The 17,500-nt window shown below is 43.1% G+C and overlaps 1 protein-coding gene and 1 long non-coding RNA gene across 2 annotated transcripts in view; both read right to left on the bottom strand.

Moving 5' to 3' along the window:
• The window catches only part of chtf18 (CTF18, chromosome transmission fidelity factor 18 homolog (S. cerevisiae)), a 98,246-nt gene that overhangs the window by 2,726 nt on the left and 78,020 nt on the right, over nucleotides 1–17,500 (bottom strand).
• On the bottom strand, nucleotides 12–4,844 carry LOC127921233 (uncharacterized). Its single transcript, XR_008108518.1, has 5 exons — nucleotides 4,659–4,844; nucleotides 4,513–4,622; nucleotides 3,482–3,627; nucleotides 2,351–2,496; nucleotides 12–109 (listed from the first exon to the last, which is right to left on the bottom strand). It is a non-coding gene; the product is annotated as an uncharacterized LOC127921233 (long non-coding RNA).

Below are 17,500 nucleotides of genomic sequence, written 5' to 3'. Positions count from 1 at the left end.
TGGTTTCAGTCTAATAGACACCATCTGTCATTAACCTGGTTTCAGAGTCTAATACACACCATCTGTCATTAACCTGGTTTCAGTCTAATACACACCATCTGTCATTAACCTGGTTTCAGTCTAATAGACACCATCTGTCATTAACCTGGTTTCAGTCTAATACACACCATCTGTCATTAACCTGGTTTCAGTCTAATAGACACCACCTGTCAAACCTGGTTTCAGTCTAATACACACCATCTGTCATTAACCTGGTTTCAGTCTAATACACACCATCTGTCATTAACCTGGTTTCAGTCTAATACACACCACCTGTCATTAACCTGGTTTCAGTCTAATACACACCATCTGTCATTAACCTGGTTTCAGTCTAATAGTCTGTCATTAACCTGGTTTCAGTCTAATACACCATCTGTCATTAACCTGGTTTCAGTCTAATACACACCATCTGTCATTAACCTGGTTTCAGTCTAATAGACACCAGTCATTAACCTGGTTTCAGTCTAATACACACCATCTGTCATTAACCTGGTTTCAGTCTAATAGACACCATCTGTCATTAACCTGGTTTTTCAGTCTAATACACACCATCTGTCATTAACCTGTTTCATCTAATAACCTCTGTTTAACCTGGTTTAACCTGTCTAATACACACCATCTGTCATTAACCTGGTTTCAGTCTAATAGACACCATCTGTCATTAACCTGGTTTCAGTCTAATACACACCATCTGTCATTAACCTGGTTTCAGTCTAATACACACCATCTGTCATTAACCTGGTTTCAGTCTAATACACACCATCTGTCATTAACCTGGTTTCAGTCTAATACACACCATCTGTCATTAACCTGGTTTCAGTCTAATACACACCATCTGTCATTAACCTGGTTTCAGTCTAATACACACCATCTGTCATTAACCTGGTTTCAGTCTAATACACACCATCTGTCATTAACCTGGTTTCAGTCTAATACAACCTGGTTTCAGTCTAATACACACCATCTGTCATTAACCTGGTTTCAGTCTAATACACACCATCTGTCATTAACCTGGTTTCAGTCTAATACACACCATCTGTCATTAACCTGGTTTCAGTGGTTTCAGTCTAATACACACCATCTGTCATTAACCTGGTTTCAGTCTAATAGACACCATCTGTCATTAACCTGGTTTCAGTCTAATACACACCATCTGTCATTAACCTGGTTTCAGTCTAATACACACCATCTGTCATTAACCTGGTTTCAGTCTAATACACACCACACCTGGTTTCATCTGTGTCATTAACCTGGTTTCAGTTAACCTCTGTCATTAACCTGGTTTCAGTCTAATACACACCATCTGTCATTAACCTGGTTTCAGTCTAATAGACACCATCTGTCATTAACCTGGTTTCAGTCTAATACACACCATCTGTCATTAACCTGGTTTCAGTCTAATACACACCATCTGTCATTAACCTGGTTTCAGTCTAATACACACCATCTGTCATTAACCTGGTTTCAGTCTAATACACACCATCTGTCATTAACCTGGTTTCAGTCTAATACACACCATCTGTCATTAACCTGGTTTCAGTCTAATACACACCATCTGTCATTAACCTGGTTTCAGTCTAATACACACCATCTGTCATTAACCTGGTTTCAGTCTAATACACACCATCTGTCATTAACCTGGTTTCAGTCTAATACACACCATCTGTCATTAACCTGGTTTCAGTCTAATACACACCATCTGTCATTAACCTGGTTTCAGTCTAATACACCATCTGTCATTAACCTGTTTCATTAACCTGGTTTCAGTCTAATACTACCATCTGTCATTAACCTGGTTTCAGTCTAATACCACCATCTGTCATTAACCGGTTTCAGTCTAATACACACCATCTGTCATTAACCTGGTTTCAGTCTAATACACACCATCTGTCATTAACCTGGTTTCAGTCTAATACACACCATCTGTCATTAACCTGGTTTCAGTCTAATACACACCATCTGTCATTAACCTGGTTTCAGTCTAATACACACCATCTGTCATTAACCTGGTTTCAGTCTAATACACACCATCTGTCATTAACCTGGTTTCAGTCTAATACACACCATCTGTCATTAACCTGGTTTCAGTCTAATACACACCATCTGTCATTAACCTGGTTTCAGTCTAATACACACCATCTGTCATTAACCTGGTTTCAGTCTAATACACACTGTCATTAACTGTTTCATTAAACCTGGTTTCAGTCTAATACACACCATCTGTCATTAACCTGGTTTCAGTCTAATACACACCATCTGTCATTAACCTGGTTTCAGTCATTAACCTGGTTTCACACCATCTGTCATTAACCTGGTTTCAGTCTAATACACACCATCTGTCATTAACCTGGTTTCAGTCTAATACACACCATCTGTCATTAACCTGGTTTCAGAGTCTAATACACACCATCTGTCATTAACCTGGTTTCAGTCTAATACACACCATCTGTCATTAACCTGGTTTCAGTCTAATACACACCATCTGTCATTAACCTGGTTTCAGTCATTAACCTGGTTTCAGAGTCTAATACACACCATCTGTCATTAACCTGGTTTCAGTCTAATACACACCATCTGTCATTAACCTGGTTTCAGTCTAATACACACCATCTGTCATTAACCTGGTTTCAGTCTAATACACACCATCTGTCATTAACCTGGTTTCAGTCTAATACACACCATCTGTCATTAACCTGGTTTCAGTCTAATACACACCATCTGTCATTAACCTGGTTTCAGTCTAATACACACCATCTGTCATTAACCTGGTTTCAGTCTAATACACACCATCTGTCATTAACCTGGTTTCAGTCTAATACACACCATCTGTCATTAACCTGGTTTCAGTCTAATACACACCATCTGTCATTAACCTGGTTTCAGTCTAATACACACCATCTGTCATTAACCTGGTTTCAGTCATTAACCTGGTTTCAGTCTAATACACCACACCATCTGTCATTAACCTGGTTTCAGTTTCAGTCATAACCTGGTTTCAGAGTCTAATACACACCATCTGTCATTAACCTGGTTTCAGTTTCTAATCTGTCATTAACCTGGTTTCACACCATCTGTCATTAACCTGGTTTCAGTCTAATACACACCATCTGTCATTAACCTGGTTTCAGTCTAATACACACCATCTGTCATTAACCTGGTTTCAGTCTAATACACACCATCTGTCATTAACCTGGTTTCAGTCTAATACACACCATCTGTCATTAACCTGGTTTCAGTCTAATACACACCATCTGTCATTAACCTGGTTTCAGTCTAATACACACCATCTGTCATTAACCTGGTTTCAGTCTAATACACACCATCTGTCATTAACCTGGTTTCAGTCTAATACACACCATCTGTCATTAACCTGGTTTCAGTCTAATACACACCATCTGTCATTAACCTGGTTTCAGTCTAATACACACCATCTGTCATTAACCTGGTTTCAGTCTAATAGACACCATCTGTCATTAACCTGGTTTCAGTCTAATACACACCATCTGTCATTAACCTGGTTTCAGTCTAATACACACCATCTGTCATTAACCTGGTTTCAGAGTCTAATACACACCATCTGTCATTAACCTGGTTTCAGTCTAATACACACCATCTGTCATTAACCTGGTTTCAGTCTAATACACACCATCTGTCATTAACCTGGTTTCAGTCTAATACACACCATCTGTCATTAACCTGGTTTCAGTCTAATACACACCATCTGTCATTAACCTGGTTTCAGTCTAATACACACCATCTGTCATTAACCTGGTTTCAGTCTAATACACACCATCTGTCATTAACCTGGTTTCAGTCTAATACACACCATCTGTCATTAACCTGGTTTCAGTCTAATACACACCATCTGTCATTAACCTGGTTTCAGTCTAATACACACCATCTGTCATTAACCTGGTTTCAGTCATTAACCTGGTTTCACACACCATCTGTCATTAACCTGGTTTCAGTCTAATAGACACCATCTGTCATTAACCTGGTTTCAGTCTAATACACACCATCTGTCATTAACCTGGTTTCAGTCTAATACACCACCATCTGGTTTCATTAACCCTGGTTTCAGTCTAATACACACCATCTGTCATTAACCTGGTTTTTCAGTCTAATAGACACCATCTGTCATTAACCTGGTTTCAGTCTAATACACACCATCTGTCATTAACCTGGTTTCAGTCTAATACACACCATCTGTCATTAACCTGGTTTCAGTCTAATACACACCATCTGTCATTAACCTGGTTTCAGTCTAATACACACCATCTGTCATTAACCTGGTTTCAGTCTAATACACACCACCTGTCTGTCATTAACCTGGTTTCAGTCTAATACACACCATCTGTCATTAACCTGGTTTCAGTCTAATACACACCATCTGTCATTAACCTGGTTTCAGTCTAATACACACCATCTGTCATTAACCTGGTTTCAGTCTAATACACACCATCTGTCATTAACCTGGTTTCAGAGTCTAATACACACCATCTGTCATTAACCTGGTTTCAGTCTAATACACACCATCTGTCATTAACCTGGTTTCAGTCTAATAGACACCATCTGTCATTAACCTGGTTTCAGTCTAATACACACCATCTGTCATTAACCTGGTTTCAGTCTAATAGACACCATCTGTCATTAACCTGGTTTCAGTCTAATACACACCATCTGTCATTAACCTGGTTTCAGTCTAATAGACACCATCTGTCATTAACCTGGTTTCAGTCTAATAGACACCATCTGTCATTAACCTGGTTTCAGAGTCTAATAGACACCATCTGTCATTAACCTGGTTTCAGAGTCTAATAGACACCACCTGTCGTTAACCTGGTTTCAGAGCTCCTGGGATCATCACTCTCTCCATGTTTCTCTCCTTCCCTCTCCCTCGTGATTCTCTCCTTCCCTCTCCCTCGTGATTCTCTCCTTCCCTCTCCCTCGTGATTCTCTCCTTCCCTCTCCCTCGTGATTCTCTTCCTTCCCTCTCCTCTCGTGATTCTCTCCTTCCCTCTCCCTCCCTCTCCCTCGTGATTCTCTCCTTCCCTCTCCCTCGTGATTCTCTCCTTCCCTCTCCCTCGTGATTCTCTCCTTCCCTCTCCCTCGTGATTCTCTCCTTCCCTCTCCCTCGTGATTCTCTCCTTCCCTCTCCCTCGTGATTCTCTCCTTCCCTCTCCCTCGTGATTCTCTCCTTCCCTCTCCCTCGTGATTCTCTCCTTCCCTCTCCCTCGTGATTCTCTCCTTCCCTCTCCCTCGTGATTCTCTCCTTCCCTCTCCCTCGTGATTCTCTCCTTCCCTCTCCCTCGTGATTCTCTCCTTCCTTGAGATTAGCTTTGTCCTCCTCCTCATAGATGTACAATATTAACACCACTCCATCCTGTTAAATCCACGAGGAAGTGAACCATATTTCAGAAATATTTATTAAATCCTTATCTTTATGGATCTTTATTAATGAAGTGAGAAGTAAGTTAAAAACAAATAGATAAGAGCATTGGGGTGAAGGCTAGATGGAGAGATATTGGAGAGAGAGAGAGAGACGGATAGATAGAGAGATATTGGAGAGAGAGCGAGAGAGAGATACTGGAGAGAGAGAGAGACGGATAGATAGAGATACTGGAGAGAGAGCGAGAGAGACAGAGAGAGAAACTGGAGGGGCAGATAGAGAGAGGTAGATAGATGGAGAGATATTGGAGAGAGAGAGCGAGAGAGCGAGAGAGAGAGAGAGAGAGAGGCAGATAGATGGAGAGATACTGGAGAGAGAGAGCGAGGCAGATGGAGAGAGAGGCAGATAGATGGAGATACTGGAGGGAGAGAGAGAAAAACTGGAGAGAGAGAAAGAGGTACAGAGAGACAATTACGTACACCAAATATTGTCTGACTGACTATCTGACTGTCTGACTGTCTGTCCGAGTGTCTGTCTGACTGTCCAAGTGAGTGACTGACTGACTGACTGTCTGAGTGACTGACTGACTGACTGACTGTCTGAGTGACTGACTGACTGACTGTCTGACTGACTGACTGACTGTCTGAGTGACTGACTGACTGACTGACTGACTGACTGACTGACTGACTGTCTGACTGACTGACTGACTGACTGACTGACTGAGTGACTGACTGACTGACTGACTGACTGTCTGAGTGACTGACTGACTGTCTGAGTGACTGACTGACTCTGAGTGACTGACTGTCTGAGTGACTGACTGACTGTCTGAGTGACTGACTGACTGTCTGAGTGACTGACTGACTGACTGACTGACTGACTGACTGTCTGAGTGACTGACTGACTGTCTGAGTGACTGACTGTCTGACTGACTGACTGTCTGACTGACTGACTGTCTGAGTGACTGACTGACTGACTGTCTGAGTGACTGACTGACTGACTGTCTGAGTGACTGACTGTCTGAGTGACTGACTGTCTGAGTGACTGACTGACTGATTATATAACTGTCTGAGTATCTGGCTGTCTGGCTGACTCTCTGACTGAGTGAGCGAGTGACTGACTGTCTGAGTGAGCGAGTGACTGACTGTCTGAGTGAGTCAGTGACTGACTGTCTGAGTGAGTCAGTGACTGACTGTCTGAGTGAGTCAGTGACTGACTGTCTGAGTGAGTCAGTGACTGACTGTCTGAGTGAGTCAGTGACTGACTGTCTGAGTGAGTCAGTGACTGACTGTCTGAGTGAGTCAGTGACTGACTGTCTGAGTGAGTCAGTGAGTGAGTGAGTGAGTGAGTGAGTGAGTGAGTGAGTGAGTGAGAGTGAGTGAGTGAGTGAGTGAGTGACTATCTGAGTGACTGTCTGACTGATATGCTGTACTCACAAAGTGCCTGATAGTAGGAGGTCTGATCTAGGATCCACCCCTGTCCATATAATCAGAGTAGGAGTGCTGAAAGGCTGGTCACATAAAGAGACCCGAGACTCCAATTTGCATAAAGACCTAACAGACCTACAGGATGATGCAGTCTCTATTGCACTCCACACTGCCCTTTCCCACCTGGACAAAAGGAATGCCTACGTGAGAATGCTATTCATCGACTACAACTCAGCGTTCAACACCATAGTGCCCTCACAGCTCATCACTAAGCTAAGGATCCTGGGATTAAACACCCCCCTCTGCAACTGGATCCTGGACTTCCTGATTGGCCGACCCCAGGTGGTAAGGGTAGGTAACAACACATCCGCCACGCTGATCCTCAACACAGGGGACCCCTCAGGGATGCGTGCTCAGTCCCCTCCTGTACTCCCTGTTCACTCATGACTGCACGACCAGGCACAACTCCAACACCATCATTAAGTTTGCTGTTGACACAACAGTGGTAGGCCTGATCACCGACGACGACGAGACAGCCTATAGGGAGGAGGTCAGGGACCTGGCTGTGTGGTGCCAGAATAACAACCTCTCCCTCAACGTAACCAAGACAAAGGAGATGATTGTGGACTACAGGAAAAGGAGGACCAAGCACGGCCCCATTCTCATCGACGGGGCTCTTGTGGAGCAGGTTGAGAGCTTCAAGTTCCTTGGTGTCCACATCACCAACAAACTAACATGGTCCAAGCATACCAAGACAGTCACGAAGAGGGCACGACTACGCCTATTCCCCATCAGGAGACAGAAAAGTTTTGGAATGGGTCCTCAAAAGGTTTTACAGCTGCACCATCGAGAGCGTTGGTTGCATCACGGCCTGGTATGGCAACTGCTCGGCCTCCGACCGCAAGGCACTACAGAGGGTAGTGTGTACAGCCCAGTACATCACTGGGGCCAAGCTTCCTGCCATCCAGGACCTCTATACCAGGCGGTGTCAGAGGAAGGCCCTATAGAGGGTGGTACGTACAGCCCAGTACATCACTGGGGCCAAGCTTCCTGCTATCCAGGACCTCTATACCAGGCGGTGTCAGAGGAAGGAACTAAAAATTGTGAAAGACTCCAGCCACCCTAGTGATAGACTGTTCTCTCTGTTACCGCACGGCAAGCGGTACCGGAGTGCCAAGTCTAGGTCCAAAAGGCTTCTCAACAGCTTTTACCCTCCAAGCCATAAGCCTCCTGAACAGGTAACCAAATGGCTACCCAGACTATTTGCATCGCCCTCCCTCTCCCACACCACTGCTACTCTCTGTTGTTATCATCTATGCATAGTCACTTTAATAACTCTACCTACATGTACATATTACCTCAACCAACCAGTGCCCCCGCACACATTGACTCTGTACCGGTACGCCCCCTGTATATAGTCTCCCTATTGTTATTTTACTGCTGCGCTATAATTACTTGTTACTTTAATTTCTTATTCTTATCCGTATGTTTTGAAACTGCATTGTTGATTAGGGCCTGTAGTAAGTCAGCATTTCACTGAACAGGTTGGGTGGGGTCTGCACACCGGTTGCATTCGGGACATGTGACCAATACAATTAGATTTGATCTAGGATCAGCTCCCCCCTGTCCATATAATCAGAGGAGGAGTGTTGATCTAGGATCAGCTTCCCCCTGTCCATATAATCAGAGGAGGAGTGTTGATCTAGGACCAGGTCCATGTAATCAGAGGAGGAGTGTTGATCTAGGATCAGGTCCATATAACCAGAGGAGGAGTGTTGATCTAGGATCAGGTCCATATAACCAGAGGAGGAGTGTTGATCTAGGATCAGGTCCATATAATCAGAGGAGGAGTGTTGATCTAGGATCAGGTCCATATAATCAGAGGAGGAGTGTTGATCTAGGATCAGGTCCATATAATCAGAGGAGGAGTGTTGATCTAGGATCAGGTCCATATAATCAGAGGAGGAGTGTTGATCTAGGATCAGGTCCATATAATCAGAGGAGGAGTGTTAATCAGATCTGAGGATCAGGTCCATATAATCAGAGGAGGAGTGTTGATCTAGGATCAGGTCCATATAATCAGAGGAGGAGTGTTGATCTAGGATCAGGTCCATATAATCAGAGGAGTGTTGATCTAGGATCAGGTCCATATAATCAGAGGAGGAGTGTTGATCTAGGATCAGGTCCATATAATCAGAGGAGGAGTGTTGATCTAGGATCAGGTCCATATAATCAGAGGAGTGTTGATCTAGGATCAGGTCCATATAATCAGAGGAGGAGTGTTGATCTAGGATCAGGTCCATATAATCAGAGGAGTGTTGATCTAGGATCAGGTCCATATAATCAGAGGAGGAGTGTTGATCTAGGATCAGGTCCATATAATCAGAGGAGGAGTGTTGATCTAGGATCAGGTCCATATAATCAGAGTGTTGATCTAGGATCAGGTCCATATAATCAGAGGAGGAGTGTTGATCTAGGATCAGGTCCATATAATCAGAGGATATAATCAGAGGAGTGTTGATCTAGGATCAGGTCCATATAATCAGAGGAGGAGTGTTGATCTAGGATCAGGTCCATATAATCAGAGGAGGAGTGTTGATCTAGGATCAGGTCCATATAATCAGAGGAGGAGTGTTGATCTAGGATCAGGTCCATATAATCAGAGGAGGAGTGTTGATCTAGGATCAGGTCCATATAATCAGAGGAGGAGTGTTGATCTAGGATCAGGTCCATATAATCAGAGGAGTGTTGATCTAGGATCTCCAGAGGATCAGGTCCATATAATCAGAGGAGGAGTGTTGATCTAGGATCAGGTCCATATAATCAGAGGAGGAGTGTTGATCTAGGATCAGGTCCATATAATCAGAGGAGGAGTGTTGATCTAGGATCAGGTCCATATAATCAGAGGAGGAGTGTTGATCTAGGATCAGGTCCATATAATCAGAGGAGGAGTGTTGATCTAGGATCAGGTCCATATAATCAGAGGAGGAGTGTTGATCTAGGATCAGGTCCATATAATCAGAGGAGGAGTGTTGATCTAGGATCAGGTCCATATAATCAGAGGAGGAGTGTTGATCTAGGATCAGGTCCATATAATCAGAGGAGTGTTGATCTAGGATCAGGTCCATATAATCAGAGGAGGAGTGTTGATCTAGGATCAGGTCCATATAATCAGAGGAGGAGTGTTGATCTAGGATCAGGTCCATATAATCAGAGGAGGAGTGTTGATCTAGGATCAGGTCCATATAATCAGAGGAGGAGTGTTGATCTAGGATCAGGTCCATATAATCAGAGGAGGAGTGTTGATCTCAGGATCAGGTCCATATAATCAGAGGAGGAGTGTTGATCTAGGATCAGGTCCATATAATCAGAGGAGTGTTGATCTAGGATCAGGTCCATATAATCAGAGGAGGAGTGTTGATCTAGGATCAGGTCCATATAATCAGAGGAGGAGTGTTGATCTAGGATCAGGTCCATATAATCAGAGGAGGAGTGTTGATCTAGGATCAGGTCCATATAATCAGAGGAGGAGTGTTGATCTAGGATCAGGTCCATATAATCAGAGGAGGAGTCAGATCAGGTCCATATAATCAGAGTGTTGATCTAGGATCAGGTCCATATAATCAGAGGAGGAGTGTTGATCTAGGATCAGGTCCATATAATCAGAGGAGTGTTGATCTAGGATCAGGTCCATATAATCAGAGGAGGAGTGTTGATCTAGGATCAGGTCCATATAATCAGAGGAGGAGTGTTGATCTAGGATCAGGTCCATATAATCAGAGGAGGAGTGTTGATCTAGGATCAGGTCCATATAATCAGAGGAGGAGTGTTGATCTAGGATCAGGTCCATATAATCAGAGGAGGAGTGTTGATCTAGGATCAGGTCCATATAATCAGAGGAGGAGTGTTGATCTAGGATCAGGTCCATATAATCAGAGGAGGAGTGTTGATCTAGGATCAGGTCCATATAATCAGAGGAGGAGTGTTGATCTAGGATCAGGTCCATATAATCAGAGGAGGAGTGTTGATCTAGGATCAGGTCCATATAATCAGAGGAGGAGTGTTGATCTAGGATCAGGTCCATATAATCAGAGGAGGAGTGTTGATCTAGGATCAGGTCCATATAATCAGAGGAGGAGTGTTGATCTAGGATCAGGTCCATATAATCAGAGGAGGAGTGTTGATCTAGGATCAGGTCCATATAATCAGAGGAGGAGTGTTGATCTAGGATCAGGTCCATATAATCAGAGGAGGAGTGTTGATCTAGGATCAGGTCCATATAATCAGAGGAGGAGTGTTGATCTAGGATCAGGTCCATATAATCAGAGGAGGAGTGTTGATCTAGGATCAGGTCCATATAATCAGAGGAGGAGTGTTGATCTAGGATCAGGTCCATATAATCAGAGGAGGAGTGTTGATCTAGGATCAGGTCCATATAATCAGAGGAGGAGTGTTGATCTAGGATCAGGTCCATATAATCAGAGGAGGAGTGTTGATCTAGGATCAGGTCCATATAATCAGAGGAGGAGTGTTGATCTAGGATCAGGTCCATATAATCAGAGGAGGAGTGTTGATCTAGGATCAGGTCCATATAATAATCAGGATCAGGATATAATCAGAGGAGTGTTGATCTAGGATCAGGTCCATATAATCAGAGGAGGAGTGTTGATCTAGGATCAGGTCCATATAATCAGAGGAGGAGTGTTGATCTAGGATCAGGTCCATATAATCAGAGGAGGAGTGTTGATCTAGGATCAGGTCCATATAATCAGAGGAGGAGTGTTGATCTAGGATCAGGTCCATATAATCAGAGGAGGAGTGTTGATCTAGGATCAGGTCCATATAATCAGAGGAGGAGTGTTGATCTAGGATCAGGTCCATATAATCAGAGGAGGAGTGTTGATCTAGGATCAGGTCCATATAATCAGAGGAGGAGTGTTGATCTAGGATCAGGTCCATATAATCAGAGGAGGAGTGTTGATCTAGGATCAGGTCCATATAATCAGAGGAGGAGTGTTGATCTAGGATCAGGTCCATATAATCAGAGGAGGAGTGTTGAATCTAGGATCAGGTCCATATAATCAGAGGAGGAGTCCATTAATCAGATCTAGGATCAGGTCCATATAATCAGAGGAGGAGTGTTGATCTAGGATCAGGTCCATATAATCAGAGGAGTGTTGATCTAGGATGTTGATCTAGGATCAGGTCCATATAATCAGAGGAGGATCAGTGTTGATCTAGGATCAGGTCCATATAATCAGAGGAGTGTTGATCTAGGATCAGGTCCATATAATCAGAGGAGGAGTGTTGATCTAGGATCAGGTCCATATAATCAGAGGAGGAGTGTTGATCTAGGATCAGGTCCATATAATCAGAGGAGGAGTGTTGATCTAGGATCAGGTCCATATAATCAGAGGAGGAGTGTTGATCTAGGATCAGGTCCATATAATCAGAGGAGTGTTGATCTAGGATCAGGTCCATATAATCAGAGGAGGAGTGTTGATCAGAGTAGGATCAGGTCCATATAATCAGAGGAGGAGTGTTGATCTAGGATCAGGTCCATATAATCAGAGGAGGAGTGTTGATCTAGGATCAGGTCCATATAATCAGAGGAGGAGTGTTGATCTAGGATCAGGTCCATATAATCAGAGGAGGAGTGTTGATCTAGGATCAGGTCCATATAATCAGAGGAGGAGTGTTGATCTAGGATCAGGTCCATATAATCAGAGGAGGAGTGTTGATCTAGGATCAGGTCCATATAATCAGAGGAGTGTTGATCTAGGATCAGGTCCATATAATCAGAGGAGGAGTGTTGATCTAGGATCAGGTCCATATAATCAGAGGAGGAGTGTTGATCTAGGATCAGGTCCATATAATCAGAGGAGGAGTGTTGATCTAGGATCAGGTCCATATAATCAGAGGAGGAGTGTTGATCTAGGATCAGGTCCATATAATCAGAGGAGGAGTGTTGATCTAGGATCAGGTCCATATAATCAGAGGAGGAGTGTTGATCTAGGATCAGGTCCATATAATCAGAGAGGAGTGTTGATCTAGGATCAGGTCCATATAATCAGAGGAGGAGTGTTGATCTAGGATCAGGTCCATATAATCAGAGGAGGAGTGTTGATCTAGGATCAGGTCCATATAATCAGAGGAGGAGTGTTGATCTAGGATCAGGTCCATATAATCAGAGGAGGAGTGTTGATCTAGGATCAGGTCCATATAATCAGAGGAGGAGTGTTGATCTAGGATCAGGTCCATATAAATCAGAGGAGGAGTGTTGATCTAGGATCAGGTCCATATAATCAGAGGAGGAGTGTTGATCTAGGATCAGGTCCATATAATCAGGGAGGAGTGTTGATCTAGGATCCAGGTCCATAATCAGAGGAGGAGTGTTGATCTAGGATCAGGTCCATATAATCAGAGGAGTGTTGATCTAGGATCAGGTCCATATAATCAGAGGAGGAGGTTGATCTGTTGGATCAGGTCCATATAATCAGAGGAGGAGTGTTGATCTAGGATCAGGTCCATATAATCAGAGGAGGAGTGTTGATCTAGGATCAGGTCCATATAATCAGAGGAGGAGTGTTGATCTAGGATCAGGTCCATATAATCAGAGGAGGAGTGTTGATCTAGGATCAGGTCCATATAATCAGAGGAGGAGTGTTGATCTAGGATCAGGTCCATATAATCAGAGGAGGATGTTGATCTAGGATCAGGTCCATATAATCAGAGGAGGAGTGTTGATCTAGGATCAGGTCCATATAATCAGAGGAGGAGTGTTGATCTAGGATCAGGTCCATATAATCAGAGGAGGAGTGTTGATCTAGGATCAGGTCCATATAATCAGAGGAGGAGTGTTGATCTAGGATCAGGTCCATATAATCAGAGGAGTGTTGATCTAGGATCAGGTCCATATAATCAGAGGAGGAGTGTTGATCTAGGATCAGGTCCATATAATCAGAGGAGGAGTGTTGATCTAGGATCAGGTCCATATAATCAGAGGAGGAGTGTTGATCTAGGATCAGGTCCATATAATCAGAGGAGTGTTGATCTAGGATCAGGTCCATATAATCAGAGGAGGAGTGTTGATCTAGGATCAGGTCCATATAATCAGAGGAGGAGTGTTGATCTAGGATCAGGTCCATATAATCAGAGGAGGAGTGTTGATCTAGGATCAGGTCCATATAATCAGAGGAGGAGTGTTGATCTAGGATCAGGTCCATATAATCAGAGGAGGAGTGTTGATCTAGGATCAGGTCCATATAATCAGAGGAGGAGTGTTGATCTAGGATCAGGTCCATATAATCAGAGGAGGAGTGTTGATCTAGGATCAGGTCCATATAATCAGAGGAGGAGTGTTGATCTAGGATCAGGTCCATATAATCAGAGGAGGAGTGTTGATCTAGGATCAGGTCCATATAATCAGAGGAGGAGTGTTGATCTAGGATCAGGTCCATATAATCAGAGGAGGAGTGTTGATCTAGGATCAGGTCCATATAATCAGAGGAGGAGTGTTGATCTAGGATCAGGTCCATATAATCAGAGGAGGAGTGTTGATCTAGGATCAGGTCCATATAATCAGAGGAGTGTTGATCTAGGATCAGGTCCATATAATCAGAGGAGTGTTGATCTAGGATCAGGTCCATATAATCAGAGGAGGAGTCTAGGATCAGGTCCATATAATCAGAGGAGGAGTGTTGATCTAGGATCAGGTCCATATAATCAGAGGAGGAGTGTTGATCTAGGATCAGGTCCATATAATCAGAGGAGGAGTGTTGATCTAGGATCAGGTCCATATAATCAGAGGAGGAGTGTTGATCTAGGATCAGGTCCATATAATCAGAGGAGGAGTGTTGATCTAGGATCAGGTCCATATAATCAGAGGAGGAGTCAGAGGAGTGTTGATCTAGGATCAGGTCCATATAATCAGAGGAGGAGTGTTGATCTAGGATCAGGTCCATATAATCAGAGGAGGAGTGTTGATCTAGGATCAGGTCCATATAATCAGAGGAGGAGTGTTGATCTAGGATCAGGTCCATATAATCAGAGGAGGAGTGTTGATCTAGGATCAGGTCCATATAATCAGAGGAGGAGTGTTGATCTAGGATCAGGTCCATATAATCAGAGGAGGAGTGTTGATCTAGGATCAGGTCCATATAATCAGAGGAGTGTTGATCTAGGATCAGGTCCATATAATCAGAGGAGGAGTGTTGATCTAGGATCAGGTCCATATAATCAGAGGAGGAGTGTTGATCTAGGATCAGGTCCATATAATCAGAGGAGGAGTGTTGATCTAGGATCAGGTCCATATAATCAGAGGAGGAGTGTTGATCTAGGATCAGGTCCATATAATCAGAGGAGTGTTGATCTAGGATCAGGTCCATATAATCAGAGGAGGAGAGTTGATCTAGGATCAGGTCCATATAATCAGAGGAGGAGTGTTGATCTAGGATCAGGTCCATATAATCAGAGGAGTGTTGATCTAGGATCAGGTCCATATAATCAGAGGAGGAGTGTTGATCTAGGATCAGGTCCATATAATCAGAGGAGGAGTGTCAGAGGGAGTGGAGTGTTGATCTAGGATCAGGTCCATATAATCAGAGGAGGAGTGTTGATCTAGGATCAGGTCCATATAATCAGAGGAGAGAGTGTTGATCTAGGATCAGGTCCATATAATCAGAGGAGGAGTGTTGATCTAGGATCAGGTCCATATAATCAGAGGAGGAGTGTTGATCTAGGATCAGGTCCATATAATCAGAGGAGGAGTGTTGATCTAGGATCAGGTCCATATAATCAGAGGAGGAGTGTTGATCTAGGATCAGGTCCATATAATCAGAGGAGGAGTGTTGATCTAGGATCAGGTCCATATAATCAGAGGAGGAGTGTTGATCTAGGATCAGGTCCATATAATCAGAGGAGGAGTGTTGATCTAGGATCAGGTCCATATAATCAGAGGAGTGTTGATCTAGGATCAGGTCCATATAATCAGAGGAGGAGTGTTGATCTAGGATCAGGTCCATATAATCAGAGGAGGAGTGTTGATCTAGGATCAGGTCCATATAATCAGAGGAGGAGTGTTGATCTAGGATCAGGTCCATATAATCAGAGGAGGAGTGTTGATCTAGGATCAGGTCCATATAATCAGAGGAGGAGTGTTGATCTAGGATCAGGTCCATATAATCAGAGGAGTGTTGATCTAGGATCAGGTCCATATAATCAGAGGAGGAGTGTTGATCTAGGATCAGGTCCATATAATCAGAGGAGTGTTGATCTAGGATCAGGTCCATATAATCAGAGGAGGAGTGTTGATCTAGGATCAGGTCCATATAATCAGAGGAGTGTTGATCTAGGATCAGGTCCATATAATCAGAGGAGGAGTGTTGATCTAGGATCAGGTCCATATAATCAGAGGAGTGTTGATCTAGGATCAGGTCCATATAATCAGAGGAGTGTTGATCTAGGATCAGGTCCATATAATCAGAGGAGTGTTGATCTAGGATCAGGTCCATATAATCAGAGGAGTGTTGATCTAGGATCAGGTCCATATAATCAGAGGAGGAGTGTTGATCTAGGATCAGGTCCATATAATCAGAGTCCATATAATCAGAGGAGTGTTGATCTAGGATCAGGTCCATATAATCAGAGGAGTGTTGATCTAGGATCAGGTCCATATAATCAGAGGAGTGATCTAGGATCAGGTCCATATAATCAGTGTTGATCTAGGATCAGGTCCATATAATCAGAGGAGGAGTGTTGATCTAGGATCAGGTCCATATAATCAGAGGAGGAGTGTTGATCTAGGATCAGGTCCATATAATCAGAGGAGGAGAATACTGTGTGTGTGAATACTGGTAATCCTCTTTCAAATAAAGGTGTGTGAATACTGTATGTGTGAATACTGGTAATCCTCTTTTCAAACAAAGGTGTGTGAATACTGTGTGTGTGAATACTGGTAATCCTCTTTTCAAACAAAGGTGTGTGAATACTGTGTGTGTGAATACCGGTAATCCTCTTTCAAATAAAGGTGTGTGAATACTGGTAATCCTCTTTTCAAACAAAGGTGTGTGAATACCGGTAATCCTCTTTTCAAATAAAGGTGTGTGAATACTGTGTGTGTGAATACTGGTAATCCTCTTCAAATAAAGGTGTGTGAATACTGTGTGTGTGAATACCGGTAATCCTATTTCAAATAAAGGTGTGTGAATACTGTGTGTGTGAATACTGGTAATCCTCTTCAAATAAAGGTGTGTGAATACTGTGTGTGTGAATAACGGAAATCCTATTTTCAAACAAAGGTGTGTGAATACCGGTAATCCCCTTTTCAAATAAAGGTGTGTGAATACCGGTAATCCTCTTTTCAAATAAAGGTGTGTGAATACTGTGTGTGTGAATACCGGTAATCCTCTTTCAAATAAAGGTGTGTGAATACTGTGTGTGTGAATACCGGTAATCCTCTTTCAAATAAAGGTGTGTGAATACTGTGTGTGTGAATAACGGAAATCCTCTTTTCAAACAAAGGTGTGTGAATACCGGTAATCCTCTTTTCAAATAAAGGTGTGTGAATACCGGTAATCCTCTTTTCAAATAAAGGTGTGTGAATACTGGTAATCCTCTTTTCAAATAAAGGTGTGTGAATACCGGTAAT

The sequence above is a fragment of the Oncorhynchus keta genome, unplaced genomic scaffold (assembly GCF_023373465.1).
Source record: "Oncorhynchus keta strain PuntledgeMale-10-30-2019 unplaced genomic scaffold, Oket_V2 Un_contig_2177_pilon_pilon, whole genome shotgun sequence".
NCBI classification, from domain to species: Eukaryota; Metazoa; Chordata; class Actinopteri; order Salmoniformes; family Salmonidae; genus Oncorhynchus; species Oncorhynchus keta.
The sequence above is the reverse complement of the archived record's forward strand: the minus strand, read 5'-3'. Positions and strand labels throughout refer to the sequence as shown.